General features: G+C 44.2%; 1 protein-coding gene across 3 annotated transcripts in view; it reads right to left on the reverse strand.

Moving 5' to 3' along the window:
* The window catches only part of RAB11FIP4 (RAB11 family interacting protein 4), a 139,257-nt gene that overhangs the window by 45,107 nt on the left and 75,304 nt on the right, over nucleotides 1-18,846 (reverse strand). Inside the window, exon 1 of one of the 3 annotated variants that reach the window (XM_052807701.1) lies at nucleotides 14,253-14,273. The exons of the other annotated variants lie outside the window; for them this stretch is intronic. The gene's annotated coding sequence lies outside the window, so the exon portion shown is untranslated. Of the gene's footprint in view, nucleotides 1-14,252; nucleotides 14,274-18,846 lie in introns of those variants that run through there. 3 annotated transcript variants of the gene reach the window in all.

Genomic DNA, 18,846 nt, shown 5'->3' on the forward strand with positions numbered 1-18,846 from the left:
CAAAAGCCTGAGGGACACTAAGTCAAGAACTGTGAATCCAAAGGCCAGATAATGGAACAGAATACGCACCCCCCTCTGAAAAGCAGTTTAGTTTTTGCTCATCACTGCAACTGTATCATTAGGTTTTCATATTAAGCTCTGAAGGTGTCTCATAACAGTAGCTGTGAATCCACAATTGAAGCACCTTTGTCAAAAGCATTACAAAAATACACCAGGCACAAAATCTATTCTATTTAGCCTCCATCAAAATGCCCAATAATAAAAAATTAAAATAAAACAACAGGTTACATGAGCAAATTCAAGTGAAAAATATGTGGCCTGTCCTTTAGAAATGGGCTGGGAAGACTGTGCAGACTGAGGGCATGGACACATTCACTTCACAGATAAAAGCACACAAGATGGCAAGGAAAGTGTGAGCATCCCTCAACCACCTCAGAGCTTAAACCAAGGTGGAGCCAAGCAGCTCCATGTTGCACGAAAAAGATGCAAATGCAGTTACTCAGCTGTCTCTGCTGTGGCAAATTAACTCTGCTCCTCTGTGGCTGCAGTAACAGTAGGTTTTATTGGCTGGCTTATCTGAGCAAGCAACTGGCCAGGAGTTAGGTGAGCCTGGAGATGTGGACGGAGCAGGGGGTTCTGACAGCCCCTCTGACTGATGTGTAGCTCTGCTGGATTCTGCTTTGCCTGGTCTGTAAAAGACAGGCTGCTGGCTGAAGAACACACCTTTTGGTAGTTTCAGCTCTGAGCATGTTTTCATGACATGGTTTTAAGCTTTTAGCTCCTACTCTGTATAACATAATTAGTTAGCAGAGGAAAGGGAAAGAAAAAGAATCAGCTGGCCAGGACAAGAATAATTCATGCTCTCCGGTAGCTAATATTTCTCACATGGCACACAGCTAACAGCAAGGTTGCAGAACAGAGCATCCTAATGTACTGAGCTCATGGGTGCAACTTCACTTTGGTCCTACTGCTTGTTTGCATTAATATCTCTTTAATCACACAATCACATGCCATTTCCCACTGGTTTGGATTTGTTCAGGACACAGGCTGGATGGTGCTTAGTTTATCAGCAACTATTCAATATCTGCTTTAGTCTCCTTGATCAAAGTATAGCTTCATGTCTTATTTATGGCTACTACTAACAGCCTGCTCTGTAGACAGAACTATTTATTTCCCCCCAAGCTTTTCTGTGGTGTTCATCACTCTGACATCTGAGTGCTTTGCAAAGATTAATTTATCTTCATAAAGCCTCTTCAAAATGAGAGAAGATGGTATTCCCATTTTACAGATCAGGAGCTATTGCATAGACAGATTGAGGTCAAACATTTCCACTCATGATAGGTCCTAATGTGAAATGTCTCAGATCTAAATTTTTTTACATATCTTCAAATATAACGCCAAAACAAAAATCTTCTGTTTTGTGTGTTACAATAGAGCTCTGACTGGCTCCTTATGAAGTCAGGTATTACAAGAACAGGAGAGAAGTAGGAACTGTAAGTGCTGGTCACCAGAAATAAGGATGAAAGCTTTCTGACTGCCAGTCTCAGGAATACTGAAAACCAATACAGATAACCCATGTGAATATAAAACACATTCTGAGCCTTCAGTGAAGCAGCAAAATATACCTTGAAAAACTATACACATAGGAATTTTTCTCTGCAGTTTACAACACAGGACCAAATCCTGAGAGCACAGTTTAAAGTAGGAGGAATTGCAGGTTCTCTCTACTTCTTGGGGTCTGGGACATTAAGCATGGACAAAACCAGAAAGCTTTGTAGTGTAGAAGACCACCCTGGGAAGGAAGGCTTTTGTTTTATTAGTGTGTTAAAAGCATCTGTGGATCAAATGTGCCAGTATCACTTTACAGCATGAAAATGCTGCCCAGGGGACTCTCAAGGCTCATCTTTTCAAACGCTGATACCTCTTTGTCAGTTTTAATAAAAGGCAGCTACAAAAACAAAGTGGGCCATGTGGTCTCAATGAAGCAGAGACCGTGGCAATCAATAACAGAAACAATCTGCACTTACTTGCTGGGAGAATTTGCTTTTAGCAGCAACAGCTATATACAAGACATCACTCAAGATCTCCCTTCGATTTTTCTTGGGACAATGAGCCCACTGTGCCCAAAGCACATCTGTGCTTATGGAGATTTGCAAATCCAGGACAGTGTTTAGACTGATAACATAACCATGCATATGATGATAGATCAGAGTTTGTAGGATGTTTGATCCTCCCTCTTCTGACCTAAAATGGACAATTCTGTCTCAAAAGAAAACTTCTCTGATAAAAATGTTGATTTTTTTTTAATGCAACATAGACATTATTTTCTGCTGCACTTCATGGTCTCTTTCACATAAGGCCACAGAAGTACCCTCCTGGCTCTGCACACGGGTCTGCCTAATACAAGCTCCTGTCTTCAGCCCCGGTTTTTAGCAGATGAATGAGGTAGGTGTTCAGTTAGGAAAGACAACGAAACCTGGGGAGAGGAAGGACATGGAAGCTAAAAAGAAAGCCTTTTTCATTTGTTATCCCTGAAAGACACCAAACTGTGCCACAGCAAATGCTTTTTTGTTGAGACTGCTAATACATCTCAAGCCCCCAGACTGTGTTTGATTTAGATCATTTAAAATACATTGCACATCAAAGTTTTATTTGTTTGGAAAATTGCAGCTGAGGCCATTAATCTTCTCTGTCTTACCAATCCAGTGCCATCTCCATGTGGCACATATCTAGTAAGTGGGGCTCCTTAAACACAGCTGGTCATCTAGCCTAATGCCACCAACGCCACGGACTGGCTGTCATCAGGGAAAACACACCCATCAGGAATAAGGTGGCCTTGACTCAGTCCCTTGGCACTGACAGCTATGGTTTCTCCATCAAGGCTAAATAGGGAGTTGTTTGACAGAGGGACGAGAAGGTTATAAAGTGCAGGAGCTGAACTGTCTGCTGTGTTTGACCATTTTCACAAGATTAAGCTGGCGCAGATCTGCCTGCATCAGGGGCTCAGGGACGCTGCTGTCTTACAGTGATCTGTAACCTCTTGCAGTGCCAGTGCTGAACACTGCAGTGCCATGCCAGCTGAGCTCCCATCTTCTCCTGTCACCTGTGGCTGCATGGTGACAGCACAGTGTGACAGACCCCAACATCCCAGCCCCTTGCAGTCCCGAGGTCACCATGGATACAGGAGAGACGTGAACTGGTCCACTTCCTATGACTCTGCACTCTGGTGACGCTGTGGCACTCAGCTGCTGCGCTCCTTATCTTTCACTTTTTGGCAGACTCCTGGCTCTTCACCAAATGAGGAACCAGATGTTTTCAGTTCCTTCTGACTGAGAGACACTGCAACATTTGTGAGCAGAGGAGCTGGCTTGTCAGGTTAAGCATGTTTCAGTAACTAATGTTAATAAAATCATCTCAGTCTAAGTTGCAGCTGCTGCAAATTTGTATATGCCTGGTTCAGGATTACTTTTGGATTTAGGATCTTGGGTCATATAGGAAGTCAGGAATGGGCTCAACCATTAGTTCTATCCAGAAACGTAATTTTCATTCTTGGATATGGCTAAAAAATAGCAACCAGCAAAATATTAACATATGGATGGAAAAACCCCGCTACTTTCTATAAGTGATGCCTATAAAGCATTTCAGAAGCATGGTTGGTATTACAGAGGGAAGTCCAATCTCAGTAAGAAACACAGATTTTAATTTAAAAGTCACACATGGACAGTCTTAACAGCTGAAACATGAATTGCATTCTAGCCTTAACGAGTCAGTACAGACATCAAAACGATCGGATTTCCAACCTGGACCATCCCTAGCACATTCCTTTACCTCTGTGCTTTGTGGTTCCTATTCACCACCCGACTGCATTCATATTGAAATCTAGCAAGCCAGGTACTTCCATCAGCTCTGCACTGCAGCAGGAATATACAGCAAGTCAATTTTCTGTACCAGAGAATGACAACTCAGTACTGTCCATGACATTTCATTTTGGTGGATTTTAATCTTGTCGCTAAGAGGCAGGAGCTGCTAGCCACTGTTGGTTTGGGTTTTTTTGCAACTCACAGATGCATAATAAGGAGAGGATCAGTGGAAAGAGAGAAAGCAAGATTTTTGCATGGTGAAAGTGGTGCTTTGGAAAACAACCTTCTACACCTCCAGCAAGATAAAAACAGAGAATAAAAGAGAAAAGATACATGCAGAAAACTTTTTTGCCAAACCTTGCAACCAGAATTATTGCCTCTTACTCCACGCCACCTTTGCCCAGTCATCAGATCCCTTTCTCAGTATTTTGTTCTGGTATAAGCCAAGATGCAAATTCGAGGCTCCCTGCGGGCACAGCACCGTACTGCAATAAGCTAGCTGCATGAAAACCAGGAGCTAAATCAACAGAGTTCAGTGAACACCGAGAGAGTGAGCAGCAAAGGGGATTTACTTAGAAATGGAGCATCTATGAACAACCAGTTCATAGATGGACTTGCCTTGCTCCCCTGGTATTTTCACTCCAAAGGTACATAAAAAGGCTTAGAAAATTCTGTCTTGATACTACAGCAAACAGCTCTACAAGGGCTATGGCAAACTAACCACCTAATACAGAGACAAGAAAGCAACAGAGATTTTTCTTGTACAGTCAGTCATTTCATGTTCTGCCCTTTGCTCTGGCCCAGCCAACTAGAGCCTCTTGGGACACAAAAAGCCCAAGATCCCAGACCACAAGACATAAAAACATTTCTGTGCACTGATTGCCTCCTCACAATGACCTCATTATCACAGCTGTCAATCAACAGGACAAACCAGTCACTAGCATGGGAACTACTGATAAGAGATGCTCACCCTCAAATGCATTTGCTGCCTGGAACAACACAAGCAATGGGAGCTGTAATACAGCAACAGGATCCTCAAAGCCAGAGTGGCAGTCTGTGTCCTGTCTCTTCACTGCAAGAGACTGGATGGGTCACATGAAGAGATTCCCTTTGGCTCTGTGTCACGCTACTGGAGCCGCAGCGTACAGCCCCTTCAATTCCATACCAAACTATCACTCGTATGGAGATAATTGTTTAACAACCAGATGCACACACTGTCATTTAGATTTATGTCCCACAACAGTGATGTCCTGTGGTCAGGTTGAAAAATCTAAGGGCCTTTTTCCTTATAGATTTCCTAGCACATACATCTTGTATCCACTTGCTATCCCCCGTCATAAGTGGCGATTCAAAACCTAAGTATTATTAAACATTCACCTGGTACATGATCTCTCTGTGTTTTATGCAAATCCCTGATTTACTGAGAGAGGGTGGCTATATTCATAACCATGCCGATATAAGGCTGGATTTATCACTCGTGTCCAGTTCTGATCTCAGTACTCCTCAGCCACTGTTCAAGACAGTGGCATAACAGTGAGAATTTGGTCCTGATTTATTGACCTGAACAAGTGAAGTGTTTTAAACAAATTTCAGAAAAATTCTGTCATCATTTTAAAATTAGCTAAAAAATCTTTCCCAAGGCAGAAATATTCAAAAACCTATGAGATACCCTGAACATTCAGTGCCTGAATCAGAAACTGTAACAGATGGACTCAGAGGGCTTTTTTAATACTGGCTATTAATAAGTGCAAACGTTCACAATGACAAATGCAATGTATTTTCAGTCTGTACTGGGATATTAGCCTGGTCTTCATCAGTACTTTTTGTCAAACTTCCCTCTTTGACACAAAACTACAATACTCTAGCCGTGAGGCTAGTGTTTGTCTAAATATGCAGACACACAATCACAAGCTCTTTCCAGCCTCATGTTGCTGTTTCAGAGCAAGGTCTGTAAGCATTCGTGCTAGTCTGACTACCTGCAAGGTGTGTCTGTCCACCCACATTGCCCTATTCCTCTCCCAGCACCCAAGAATATTCTTATAACTGGGATTGTTCAATGATTGCAGCTTAGTTAACCTGAATTACTCTAGCGTAAATTAACTCAGAATCAAGCTTTGCTATTGAAATGAGTGGATTAACTCATGATATAGTTAAGTAGGAAGACCTGGCTCTGTACTATAAACATCACAAATGCAAATGTCTTCATTAATGTCAAGTCTTTCTTCATTATTTTTTCAGAGAGTAAAAACTAGGCAGCAGTGAGGAGGGAAGATGTGGCCGTATGTAGTCCACCCTCAGCAGCACGGATCAGCATGTGCACAGGGTCCCAGTCACCTTTTGCCTCTGCCATGTCTTTACTTCCCAGCTCAATAGCTGTAGCACAGCTACACCAACACCTCCAAAGGCCCAACACAGTGAAATGACCTTGCTGTGCTGTGAACCTTGGCTGTAAGCAATGCAAATATTTTGAATCTGATTCTTTTGGCCATTTCCCTAGGTTACACATGCAATCTTAATGGTTCCCAAAAGAACACTGTGGTAAACATAAACTATGTTAACAGTTTGACAAATGCCAGCTGATGTAAAATGGACCTGTGTTTAACTGCAAGCAGTCCGGATTTCACGTCTGTTGTTTGTGATTTCTTCTGGGATTGCTGCAATAGTTTCTAGGTATCACAAATTTATTCCAATAGGACCTCATTTTTAGATGGAGAGCACCAGAAAGGATATGGGAAAACCTGGGCTTATTGCACAAGGAGCCTGCACAGGTGGCTCTGTGCTGCTCACCTGCAGTGCTGCTGTTTTGTGAACAAACAGCTGCACTGATGTCCCCAAATTGCCCCAGGAGAAGCTTTGCTCAGTAACTGGCCCTTTGGAGGTGCTGTCTGGAGCTGCAGAGCAAATCCAGAACAAGGGAGGGTGTTCCAGGGCAACACAGCTTAGATACTATCAGTGTAATTTCATAATACTTGCATGAAAAGAGAGAGTGGCTACTGCTATTTCACTGCAAAGAAATCTGATGTAGAAAGGCTGTGGCTTTCAAAGGTGTTCAGACACCTACTTCCCACCCTTTAATTGCTTCTGTTCCATATTAGTGTGATAGAAGCTCAAAGAAACACTTAAAGGCTTTGCTAAACAGCAGGAATACAGCTTAGGTGGTCTCCAGCCCTAAAACTACTTTTGAGTGACTTCTCCAAGCTCAGACAAGAAAATCATAGGACTTGGATGTTCATTTCCCCATTCTTGCAATGCCACCCCTAGTACTCTGATGAAGTACCTTGCGAGGATGGATGCTGCACAGGACTAAAATTGTCCTCATCTGGGAAATATTTTCCTCACAAATTTGGCTTCACTCCTTCCCTCCTCCCTGAGCAATGGGCAGCTATGGGGAAAGTGTATTTCACATGATTAATTTTCTGCTGTGGCAGAGAGGATGCATTTCCTTCTACATCTGTGTTTTTGTTCACTGGTGCTCAGACAAATGACTAAGCCGTGGGCAGCGATCTGGAGCGACAGCAGCGCTCTGGCTCCTGAGCACACAGTGCAGCAGTTATTTGTGAGGGTGGCTGACTGGGCCAATTGTCTTTCCTTCCAAGTGATATTAGCATTTTATCATTAAATCATAGTTAACACCAAAACTGGAAGTCTCCCCAAGGCCTGAATAAAGTATATCCCAGAGCTCCTCAGCTGAAACCAATTTTTCATCTGCCGCTCCTGGGAAAAGCAATGATTTTTTGACATCCAAATATGCTAAAGCAAGCTGGCCACCAGACACAGGCAACCCACAATGAACCAGTGAGCACGAGCACTTCTACCAAAGCCTGGTCTAAAAGCTGCTGACATCAATAGCAAACCTTCCTTTCATTAAAGACACATTTTGCATTAGCCCTCAAAACCCTCATTCTGTTATCTTCGCTCATGTTGAGTCCCAATTATGCTTCATGAACATCTCCATTGGTTTGATCTAGTTTCCCTGTTAGGTGCTGTTGCTGCCCTGCATGGGGACAGTGCTGACCATGCGACCAACAGCTCCCTCAGGCAGGCCGAATGTCTCCCCAAGGATGGGAGATGGGGTTGGAAACTTCCGGTACCCGCCCTTCTGCCAAACTTAAAGGGGAACAGAAAGTGTGTCCTATCAGACCGCTTTGCTCCTACAACTCTCTAAATGCTGCTAGCCCCTCCTTGCCAGGAAAAATTTTTATCTTTCAGGCTCACAGAGAATAAATGCTCTTTCTGCGTTTTGCCATTTTCATGCACTTGTAAATAGCAACAGATATGGAGTAAATGCTTCAGATACATGGCCGAGTAGTAGCTCTGCCAGAAGAGTTTGCATTCATACCTGTCCTGCAGACACAACTGCTCTGCCTGGCAACAACATGGAAACTGCAAGTCTGGTGTAAGACCTCATGCAAGTCTCAGGGGAAAAGTGTCCTTCACTCCAGAGATAAACCTGCCCTCCCTCTCTTCCACACTCTTTGCAGAGCTGGCTCTGAGGATGCTCAGACCAACCTTACGTGTCTGTCTTCCACACCTTTTCACTTCTCACATGTTTTAATTGCTTCTATTTTACATTTGGGTGACCAAAGCTCAAGAGAAACAAGTTCAAAGGCTTTCTCAAATCGCGGTATAACAGTAGGTGGTCTCCTCTATGGCAATCACATATCTTACAATTAGACAAAAGGAAAAGGAAGGAAATAATTGCAGTGTCCATATAGGACCCCCACTGTCAATTATCTCTGATGTGGGGTGTCTGCTCTCTGTTTCCTTCCTGGTGGCTCAGCCCCAGGCAGGCAGACGCAGCACTGACAGCCTAAGGATGGATCAGCATCATCAGTCACTCCTATCTGATGTCCAGCATGACTGAAGATTGGCTTCAGCTAACTGAACACAGACATTTAATGCCACTCTAAAGCCCTAAGATATTCAAGGCATTCACACAGATGTGGCACAGCCCCTCCAGGAGACCATGCCCACATAGCAGCACCGCGCAACTATTGGCACAGGCACCCAGGAGACAGAGGCTACAGGTGAGAAGAGACACAGACCCCACGAGCGCTGCAGCACAGGGCCCCTCTTGGCACCTGGCTCCACAGCCCCGTGTTGAGAGGTGAACACCAATTCCCTACCCAGCTGCAGTTTGCTGGGCTTGTTAGGATGCCTGTGTAGCTGGAGCTAAAGGTACCCCAGTCAGAGCCGTCACCCTTTTTAAGAACCTGAGCATGCTCTGAGCTGTGTGATCCATTCTCCCCTCAGCCCCTTCTGGAAAGTGCAATTTAAGTGGAACAGCAACAACTGAGTTTCTCCACCTGAAACCCAGAGGAATGCACAAGACCCAGGGGACTCTCCTTTGAGGCTGCAGACACTGCCATCACCTGGGAACTCCCCCCATGGTATGCAGGCTCATCTTGAGACGGTTACTGGATTACAACTTCAGGCTCAGTGCATTATGCTTTAGGCTCTGTCAGACCTGTTTAATCAGCTGGTAATGTGACACTTCTTTCTATAAAGACCTGAGATCTACTTCCCTGGCAGCATGCCTTTTCCTCCAGGAGGTCAGCCTGGATCCCTGATTTCTGATGTGCTGCTGGCAGCAGCGAGATGAAGCAATAAAAGAAAAAAAAAACCAAAACAGGATCGTTGTTATTTCCATGTAAACCTCACAGAAAGTCCTGCTTGAAAAGGAAATCTCAATGAACTTCTGCAGGCTGACCCATTTCAACCCCAGACAGCAGGAGAGGCTGAGCTCAAAACTCTTGACTTCCTCCAAATTCCCACTGAGTTTAAGAGCTTGAGATGATTAAGGAATGAGAAGTGAATCTCTAAAAAATCAGAGGTGGCACAACAAACCTCAGATAGAAATTTGAGCAAAAATGCACCACAAAAGAGATGTTATCTACTAGTCCAAGAAGTTTACTGAATAACTTACCTTGCAAGGTTTCTTGAGACAGGAGTGGTGCTCAGATCTGGGACATCCTAACTGCACTGAAAAAAATGCCCCCCAATACTCATCTCCTTTACATGTAGCTTTCTTGTCTCCCTCATTCATTTCTCGTCTTCCAGCATCTTGTCATTCTTTTGCTAAGCCCCATTTAGCAAGCAATGTAGAAAAACGTCACAGGAAAAAAGCCCGCCGAGGTGGTCCCTCCATAGCCGTATGTGATCTTCATCTTGAAAAGTGTTACAAAACATCCCAGGTGAAATATTTATTAAGGCTAAGATCTTAGATACCACCATCTCATCTGGATGCACTGGTACCTTGCTTGCTGAAGAAGCTGGAAGCACCTCCTGCCCCTCTTCTATACAGCAGACCCCCAGATGAAAATTTCTGGACAGTCTCTCATGCAGCACATGACAAGGCAAAGCCAGTCTTGTTTTTTCTAGCATGCAAACTCTGTTGCCACTGATTGCTATGAAAAAGCAGCTTTAGTTGGCCATGAATGAAAGGCAATGACTAAAACGTTGTATGAAATTGATTTAATAAGGTTCAATGATTGAAACAGGAAAGATTTCCCTTAACAATTTGTTACAGGCCACATTCAGCCACTGTGACCAGCTCTGCTGTCAGCCTAATTGAAATTTGTGCAGCGAGTGGGGGCAACAGTCTTTGTTCTCAATTAACTCTGAAGAAAAGTTGAAATCTTTTTAATCATTCTGAATTATCAGCCCTTCTTTCATCTGATTTTTTTTAAAAGGTCCGGATATTTATACAGCTATTAAGAATATTCAGAGGTACCATAATTCATAACCATAATTTGGGACCATGTATTAAACGGCATGTTTCAAAACTAGGATAAGAGATCAGGAGACAATTCATATTTTGTTCAGGGGGAACCAGGTAGGGATCTCCTATGAATACCCACTGCAAGGTCTGCATCTAGTCCCAGCCCATCCTGTCACAGACTTCTGGCTGCAGATTGAATTGGATGTATCTGGCATTTCCTAGATTTTGGTTACAGATACAAAAAAACGCAATTCTGCCATTCTTGCCTATACTGACCAGCACCTCCTTTGGGATTACTCCTTATGGCTTAACTGAACTTGTTTGTAGGGAAAATAACACCTCATGGTAGCTAAATGAGACCTTTGAGTCTGGATACAGTAAAATTTGGGGCCAACCAGGCCTTGGATTAGGTCTGTTTCATATGATCTGAAGGCCATATTCCCAGGTCTCGACAAATGCTACTGACCCCTCACTTGGCTGGTCTCGCCCTGAAAGCAGCAATGTGTGTGGTGTTACCCAGATGAGGTTCCCAATGGCTTGTGCAAGCAAGAGGCAGTGCTTGGGCTCCAGGGAGGAGCAGCAGCTGAAGCTGCAGAAGGCTTCATGTGAGAATCTGCTCCGCATGAAAATATCCCTATTAATAAAACAGTAGGGAACGCAGAAAAGCAGATTTATCTCAGAGTGAAATGTTTCTTTGGGAGCTCCCTGAGGAGTCAGTAGCAGCTTGTTATGGAGCTAACATGTCTTTTACTGCCGCAGCCACATGAATAAGAGAGATTTCAGTGTTAGGAGCAGTTAAGAGAGCACAAAGCAGGAAAGCTGGGCAAGCAGAACAAGTGGCTTTGAGTAACAAAACCCGCAGCTACTGGAAAACCTCCTGAAAGGTTTTGAGTTTGAAACAATCCATGACCTAATTAGGTGGCACTGTTACTGGAGAATAGAGGAAGGAACAGAAAGAAAGGAGGGCGAAGATAAAGGCGGGAGAGACAGAGGCCTAAATACTCAGCAGACCAGTCCAAGCTAGAGCTGACCAAGGCTGACGCTTTATTTAACACGCACAAGCATGCTCCGTGAGGGATGAGGGATGAAAGGGGACTTGCTCCGTGCTCATGGACAGTCTCCTTGTGGAGCATGTTTTACACACTGAGATGAATGAGGGAAACGGACAGGAAACAGCACATTTTGTGGGGATCTGGAATGAACAAGTAATATCCATGCTGGTTTCTGTTACTAAAATATCACATTTTTCTCTAAGGGGAAAAAATGGGTTAGGAATCCCTAAGCAGCCTTGTAGGAAACAAGCATTACAGTGAATTGGGCCAAGACATGATAAGGATGTGATCTATTCTGCATCTTTCCCAGAATGATTCCCCATCAGTCATGGCAGAAGCACAGTTCAGAGCCAACTGGCACCTCTGAGCCAGGAAGAGCATGGTTCACATGCACAGGTTACTTGGGTGACACATAGCAGTTCTCCGTGGGAACAGGCCCAGCAACTCAAACCCAAGCAATACTATACTCTTGAGGTCATCGCAAAAGGCTGCAAGGGAGTAATCAGGAATATCCACACAGATACTGCCATGGAGTGCACAGACACAGTGTCTCTCCAAGGCAGGAGGCCCTGGAAAGCCCAAACCATCTAATCAATAACACACTACACACAAGGAGTTCCCCATATGCCACCTGAACCACACTCTGCACAAGGGAGCAAAGGGACACACCTCTTACTTGCCATGGCTGTTATATTCTTTCTTAAACAATGACAGGCCAGACTCTTAACTAGGATGTAGCATCCCAGTGCTGACTTCAGTGAGCTCTGCTGATTTAAACGGCAAGATTCTGGTCTGATATCTCCCAAATGATACTGGAAGTAGAGAAGAGCTGGGCCAGCCAAATCCTTGTCACTTTTCAGCCAGAGAGGTTAGAGACTGAGCCACAGCTGGCTTCCCGCAAACACCCTGCTGTGAGCAGTTCTGGACAGCAGAAGAGCTGATGAGGTGCAGCAGTCTCATCTGGCCGCCATTCAAGCATGACAGCCCTTACTTGAACTACACATTCATTCAAACAAGGAACCAAAGCTACAAGGATCTGGCCCAACCATCAGATGTGTGAAGCCTTTGAACTAAGTTTCTTTAAACTCACAGTCCTCCCCACAAAAAGCATTTGTGCGATTGCCCGATAAAAGAGCATCGATAAATCGAGTCCTGACTTCTCTTCCTCCCACTGCAGCGTTCACTATTCCCAAAGGAGCAGATCTGATTTCTGCACTCGCTGTACTCTGTGACTAATCTCCTTCATCCCCACAGAAGGAGCTGCTGAGAACTGCTGCCGTTTCAGGATGGGTGGCACAGAGCGGTGCCTGCCCCTCGCTGAATGACAAGCAGATACACTCATCTCACGGGCAGCTGCATGAGTCATCGCCCCCGCACAGAAGCCGCACGGGCTCTCCGCATTGCTGCAAGCTGCCTTCCTGAGGATATAGTTTTAGGCAGCTGAGCTGTGAAAGAACTGCGGATGAGGGAGCCACGCACTGCCCTGGCCTTTCCTTAGAGGTCCACAGCCAGCCCCTGGAGGGAGCGTGGCCAGCCCAGCCCTCCGCTGTACCCCCGAGTCCCTTGGCTCTATGCTAACCCACACTTCATATGAATATGCTTCTTCAGAGGATGAGCCACTGTCTGTGCATATCTCTGCCCTGAAGCGTTTAAACCAGGAGTGCAGACATACCTGCAGTGATTGCTGTTTGCATCAAAGGCATGGGGAGAGGTTGCCATGAGCACCGAACCAGCCAGTCATGCCCACCCACCCCACGTCCAACCCACGCAGGCACGACACATGCCAGGTAGAGAAGGCTGTGTGTGGGACCGCTTGAACAGCGGCAGCTATCATGCACAGGGAGATTAGCTCTTTCCCTGAGGTCACACTGAAAGGCTGTGACAGAGGCTAGAGATTAATTCAGACACCCCTATCCTAAAGCAGTCACACAACCACAACCATGCCCTCTCCTCTGGCTTGGGATACCTCTGCAGGGCCTGTATTTCCACAATCACCTTTTACTCCATTAAAAGCAAACGCAAACGGTTCAGAAAGCGGAAAAGCTCAGAGGGAAGAAGAGCTCACTGCACATTCTAGTTCTGTGTAAGAACACAGACATCTTAGAAAATACAGTCCAGCCCAGCTGAAGCTCTTATCTTCAAAACGACTCTGCTTTATCACAGTATCTGTCTTTGGTGCATAAGGAGTGGAAACAGCTCGCTGCCCACCGCACCACCAGGCTGCCCTGTTGCAGGAAGAGATCTGCAGAGCCCACAAAAGGCATACAGGGCTCCGGGGAGGCTGTCCCAGCTCCCCTCTCCACGCAGACAGCTTTGCTGTAGGTAGCACTGCACACACAATGCAACTAGCTCTCTCCTGAAAACAAAAAGCTGACAAAGGGGGAAGGGTCAGGCTCTGCTTTCCCAATCTGTAAGGTTTTCCAAGACACATCTCCTTCAATCTCATACCATTCAGTTAATGGCTAGTTAGAGCAGTTTCACACTAATTGAAAACAGACTTCTGTATATTTTAACTGTAGCTTTTAGCCTGATTTACATCCCTGATCTACAGCACACTTAACAAAAGATGACTTCTGGGGGAAGAAAATTTATCGTTCCTTAATTTAAAGTTATACTTACTCAGAATGGCTGTGGAAGTCTCTACAGGGAATTGCAGGGTCTCTAAGCCCGTCTTGGTAGCAGCTAAGTTTTCTCTCTTGCCTTTGCACAAGTGGGATGTGAAGCCAGACCTGGGACACACTTTGTGTCTGTGCTGATGAGGGCTCTCAACTGTGTATCGTTGCCAAGACACCCGGGGCAGACTCCAAAGCCTCCAGATCTCGCCCTGGCTAAGGCATTCCTAATCAAATGCTCCTTTCAACTTCCAGCACGGCCACGGGCATCACACAGAGCTGCAAACAGCATCATTTTCTTTGATTCAGGTAAAGCTAAATTTCCACGCAGTGCTTTCACAGGTTTGAAACATTGCTTATTAACAAAACATTTTCTACCTGGAATTGTAACAAGCTCTCTACATTAGTCTTACTTTTGAAACAAATTACTTCTATCTCACACCCCTGCTTTGAGCTGCTCAGAGGAGATCACAGAAACGATGGCAGGATAGAAGTCTGCTTTCAGCTTTGATGCTGGTCTGCAGTAGAAGCAGCTCTTTCTGAACAACTATGAGAATCTGCTATGCCAAAATTTTATGACCTGCAGTTGCAAGATTCCTGCCATCTGAAAACACAGGGAATTTGTAAAATCAGCTGCTGCAATAACACACGTGACTAAACTTTTGTGTTATGACAACAGATCCTAGACAGTCAGGTCTCATGATGCCAGAGGCCGGTACAAATTCACAAGGTCTATCCCAAAGATCTCACAGCCCAAAATACAAGATGTATGAAGCTGCAGAGAGCAAGAAATAGCCAAATGAAAGGAAAACAGAAGCCTGAAGTGCAGCAGAAACCAAACTGCCTATCTGAAAGAATACCACCTCTCTGCTACTTCTCAAACCAGTACAATAGGTGTCTTTTTGGGCTCCTACCCTTTGGAATTTGTTGCCCCTTTCATAATGTGTTAATTGTGTTAATGGCTACTCCATATCTTAGTGGTGTTAAGATGGAAAAGGTTCACAGAGCTCATGGAAGCCTGTGCAAAACCAGAATAGATGAATAGGCATTTAAGAATCCCATTTTCCATTGCTCCTATATTACAGCTGATCCTGAATGCCCTCCAACTTCCTCATTCAACATTAATCTTTGTTTCTACAGGTAAGTTGATTACAATAAAAATGCTTACATTATGGAAGTCAGACCAAAGCATTTAAAAATTATCAGTATGACTGATCTGACAGATTATTTTTATATTTTGTTTTTTTGGTTTTTTTCCTATGAATCACAAACACTTCTGAAAATGACTTCTTGAGTTAGGGTAGGCAACATTTTTCAATATCTTTCAATCTTTAATGGTATAGAAAAAACATTTCCTGCCCTTTCTTATTAGTTAATCATAAACTAGATGAACTTCTAACATTCAGATTTCTGCAACAATGGAAACTTATGAACCCTTAATTTTGCTGATGAGGGTTGCTCAAAGTGGGAATGGTCAAACATTTAGAAGATTAGAGTTTTCAGGGAGGATATACTATAATCCTCTTTCCTCCTACAGTTACCATTATATGTGTGTAAGTAACTTAAAATGAACCCCTAGACCATGTGTAGTGTGGCTAAAGTAAACCAGTTAAAAATACCTTCCCAGTAGGGCCTCAGCTCCTGGTTTGAAATGAGTGTGTTGTAAAAGAGGGTGGGAAGCAAAAGGGGGCAATAAGGTCAAGCAAGTACTGAGGGAACTCTGGTTTTGCATATGAGTTTTCACACTTCTTTATACTCCCAGAGACATATTTTGGAAGGAAAAGAATAAACTGCTCTTCTGCCTGCTGCTGGCACTGCATTTGCATTGAGCCCTGGGGTGTGCAGTCTTCAACCAGATTCATCATTCAGCCCAAAAGAGATTAAGCGTGAATAGTTCTGCAAAAAAGATGATCATCTGTTAATAACACTAGTAATGGACACCCCAGGGAGTGAGACACCTGAGACAGTTCATGTTCTTTACACACAGATGTTGAAGGCACATCACGCTCAAGCAGTCAAGCTCAGCTTCTAGGTCAAATCACTGCATGGTTGGGCCTGATATAGCACCCGTTCCATAAAATTTAGGAATGTAGTTAGTCTGTATAGCTTCTTACTTCAGTGGTTCTCCATTTGGAGCTTACCTGGAGATATCCCAACATAAAGAAATTTCACTCCTTATTTGAAAGCGCCACTGCAGGACTGCAGTTTTGGGCTAAGCCGGAGGATGGGTCTGCTCAGCTCCACCGCAAGGCCAGCATCGGAACGTGCCCACAGCCCAGACCAGGAGCACTGATGGAGCTTGCTGCAGCTTCAGGGTCCTTCTCCCAAGAGCCAGGGGCTACAGGGTAGGGAATGAAGCCAGTTCTTCCACAGAGTTAGGATGTGCTTGGGGTGTGCAGTGCAAACCAAGAGGGAAGGGCTCCACACTCCACAGCAAAGACTGGCAAAGATTACAATTAAATAAGCTGCGCATGATTAAAAATGTATCTCTCCCACTCACAATTTCCATGAATCTTTCAGAAGGTCTAAATCTGAGAAGGTAAATTAACTCCTTATCTGTTCACACTTTAAGCTTTTTAAAAAGCAGGCCTGAAGTCTGGAATGAATTCAGCAGGCAGCAATCTTTAGCCTTACATGGGAAAATTTGCCTAATAAAACAATACAATTTTATCAGACTGTTTCCTTCTGTTTCCTCTGGTGGGTAATGGAAGTTACACCCACTACTTAGTTTTGACATGTGTAACCCAGAAAAGCCTCAGTGTGCTGTAAAAACGCCAAGTGATAAGTTTCTTTGTTAGAAGATGTCTTGGGGCTCTTGTCGCATTCTTCCAAACACGTCCTGAAAAACTAAATGCATTGTTAACAGCAAGTACAAAAGCACCACGCATTAGCCATTCTTCGTCTGAATGGAAAGGAACAATTTCTGATGAAATATAGTTCCTGTTATATCCTAGATTGCTTTACTGGATAGCTGCCCTGTTTTTCACCAGCCTCAGGCTGAAAATAAGAATTCTGAAAGAGAAATTCTGATACTCTCGAAAAGAATTAAAGGAAAATGTGAAAGTTGTCAGTAATAGAATTTTTTAAAAGACTGGGGTCAATCAGTTTCTTAAGATGTTTCTTAAATATTTATGCGATTAAACAGCTTTGTTAAATATCTGGTCAAACTGAAATTGAAACTCTCCACTCTGAAAGATGTCGAAATGAGATGCTCTGAAATTTAGACATAATTTCCTTTCTCCTGAGCCAAAATGTTGTCAAAATCAGTATTTTATGGACATTACATCTTTGACAGAAAACAGCTTTACCATCGGACTTGGCACTCTATCCAGTGTCTCAGCTAGAAATGCCATCACAAGAAAGAAAAGTTGAAAGATACCCAGAGAAAAATCACACCAAGCTGGACCGCAGAGGTGAGGGACTGGTGGCAGCAGTATCTGAAGGCCTAGGCTTCCTCCCGCAGCTGTGCAACGGGTCAGTACCTGCTCCTGGCCCAGCAGTGTGGCCATGGGACTGCATCTCCTCCCGTTACTTCCCGGGGTGGCTGTGCATGATGTGTGCTGCTCTGGAAAGCCAACTCTGCGCCGCACACCATGGGATGCATCTGTGATCAGCTACTCCCGCCTAGCAAGGGCTGCTCGCCGTAAATGCTGCTTTTGTAGACCAGCATTGTATAGCAGAAAGGCTTCAATCTGCCTCCTCAATGCCTGTCGGAACGCACTATAGCTGCACTATAGCTGAAGCTTCTCCTGGTGCTACAGCAAAACTGCGGCTATTTATAAGCTATCTTATTTCCAGATCGTACTTCTTCCTAGTAGGAGATACAAAGACATGTATAAATGGCAATTAAAAAAACCACAATAGATTGTGTTAACTACTGGTAACTAAGAAGCCACCTTGATCCCTTTCTGCATCTAAGATATTCACCACATGACACTGAGGCCTCAGCTCACAAAGACTTTTCAATTTCAGATTAAACATGTTGCATTAGAAATAGCTCTGGTAACCCAAAGCAGCAGATTATAGCTGGCAAAGAGGGAAGAATGAATGGCAGATGGAAGACCGGAGGGGATAAGCATTTGCGCTGGGAGAAGGGGTGCAAAGAAAAAACACTATTTTTTAAAAAGTTTTACCACCTTGCGATATTTCTGGGACCTGGGTACTGCCTGACCACAGAGGAAGAGAGAAATTACATGGACTGGCTGTTTTCACAAAGCCTGATTCTACTCACTGGAGCTCCAGTTCTTGAAACTTAATCAAAATCTGGAAAAAATCCCATCCTGAGAGACTTAACTGAAAACTGCACCACTAAGAATGAGATTGAGCCCCAGCATAACTGGAGAAGGCAGACCTGGGGAAGGGTATGAAGTCTTCCCAACAGCACATGTTTTTCATAGGAAGACTTTATTTGCTTCCAGCTTGCATGATTGCTTCTGAAAACATGGCTTCTTCCTTTCAGGATTTTCTTGCAGAAACTTTTGCTAGTTACTCTCCAGATGATTCACATTTAGCCTTAGAGACTATTTTTAGCTGCTTTTATTTCAGCACATGTTCTTGGAGAGTCCCTGCTATTTATGTGGTCTCCATTTCCCTCCTCTTGG

The sequence above is a fragment of the Harpia harpyja genome, chromosome 14, assembly GCF_026419915.1.
Source record: "Harpia harpyja isolate bHarHar1 chromosome 14, bHarHar1 primary haplotype, whole genome shotgun sequence".
Taxonomy (NCBI): domain Eukaryota; kingdom Metazoa; phylum Chordata; class Aves; order Accipitriformes; family Accipitridae; genus Harpia; species Harpia harpyja.